The 1,889-nt window shown below is 36.3% G+C and overlaps 1 pseudogene; it reads left to right on the forward strand.

Annotated features, from left to right (window-relative positions):
* Positions 1-973, forward strand: LOC102728397 (olfactory receptor 4L1-like; annotated as a pseudogene).
* The last annotated feature ends 916 nt before the right edge of the window (positions 974-1,889 follow it).

Consider the following 1,889-nt stretch of genomic DNA (forward strand, 5'->3'; position numbering starts at 1 on the left):
ATGGATATGATGAATAGCTCAATATCTGAGTTTGTATTGTTAGGACTCACCAACACTTGGCAACTTGAGATTTTCTTTTTTTTTTTCGTATTTTCGGTGGCCTATGCAGCAATTGTGGCAGGAAACCTTCTCATCGTGGTCACTGTAACCTTTGACTCACTTCTGTACTCCACACCAATGTACTTCCTCCTTGAAATCTCTCCTTCCTGGATATGTCTATTTCCACAATCACAACCCCTAAGATGGTCACAGATTTCCTCAGGGAGAATAAAACTATTTCTTTGTGGGGCTGTATGGCTCAGATGTTCTTCCTCCACTTTTTAGGTGGCAGTGAGATGACTCTTCTCATAGTTATGGCTGTTGATCGGTATATTGCAATATACAAACCTCTTCACTACACATCCATCATGAATCGCCGGGTCCTCATGGGCTCTGTGCTGCTATCATGGGCATTTTGTGCATACGATGAGCCAGATGGTTTTTACTATCACCTTGCCCTTCTGTGGCCCCAATACAGTGGACAATATTTTTTGTGACCTTCCTCTAGTTCTAAAACTTGCCTGCACTGAGACCTATGTTCTGGAGTTACTGGTAATTGCTGACAGTGGTCTGTTGTCTTTCATCTGCTTCATACTCCTGCTCATTTCCTATACTGTCATTCTGGTAACTGTCCAACGTTGATCCTCTGGTGGACTCTCCAAGGCTCTGTCCACATTGTCTGCTCACATTATGGTGGTCACTCTGTTTTTTGGGCCACGTATCTTCATTTATGCTTGGCCATTCAGTAGTTTTTCAGGGGATAAATTTCTTTCTGTGTTTTATTCGGTTATCACACCCTTACTGAACCCCATCATTTACACTCTGAGGAACCAGGAAATGAAAGCAGCCATGAATAGACTGAGGACCCAACACATCAGATCCAGACAGGCCTTCTAGGTAACAATCATGATGATGAAGCTTTTTAGTGCAAAACCCATGTACAATACATCTCAGAATAAGTTGATATTAATTCATTTTGTAGATTTTTAAAATATTCATAATATATATTGAAATTATCAAATGTTCCATCATTACATTTCTATAACATGTTTGGTGTTATTGGAAGAATGATTATTTTAATTAGCATTCAATTCAGTTAGGGTTAATACTTTTTAATGTAATAAAGAATTAAACAGAAAAAAACTGACTCACAAACTATAGCTGGAAACCGAGAAATGTCCAAGACTAAATTTCATTAAATAAAGAGGGATCAAAAAGGAATTTATTTATCTATTTTTAATTCGGGATTAGGGAACTTTCAACTAAATTATCTAGCTGACTAAGTGTGCATATAATTATATGAACTCTTGTAAATTCCTAAACACACACACATAAACTCACAGTTTTGTGGATCCTAATATATGTAAGGATTATTTTTTAACAAGGCAAACAGACTAGTTTCTATGAGTAGATATATCTAAGTGTCATTTACTCAAAAGAAACACATATTTCTTTCTTAAAAAAATAAAAATTCCACCTGACATGTATATTACACACAGCTCATTTTACCTTATTCCTTCCTTCATGTTTGTATACATATTTGTTCTCATGTATCTCTCAAGAATCAAGTAAGAGCATTACTATTATGTTAATCCCCATGGAAAAGGGAAAATGAAGAAGCCCCTATATATTCCAGGCAATCACATCACATCAAAACAGGAAGTATTCAAGCTGCCTACCTTGTATAAAGTGTATTAAATTAAAATGTTTCTATCAGATAAAGGGCTAGTATCCAAAATCTATAAAGAACTCATCAAACTCAACACCCAAAGAACAAAGAATCCAATCAAGAAATGGGCAGAAGACATGAACAGACATTTTTCCAAAGAAGACATCCAAATGGCCAACAG

The sequence above is a fragment of the Leptonychotes weddellii genome, chromosome 9 (genome assembly GCF_054177405.1).
Source record: "Leptonychotes weddellii isolate Sample4059 chromosome 9, ASM5417740v2, whole genome shotgun sequence".
Taxonomy (NCBI): Eukaryota; Metazoa; Chordata; class Mammalia; order Carnivora; family Phocidae; genus Leptonychotes; species Leptonychotes weddellii.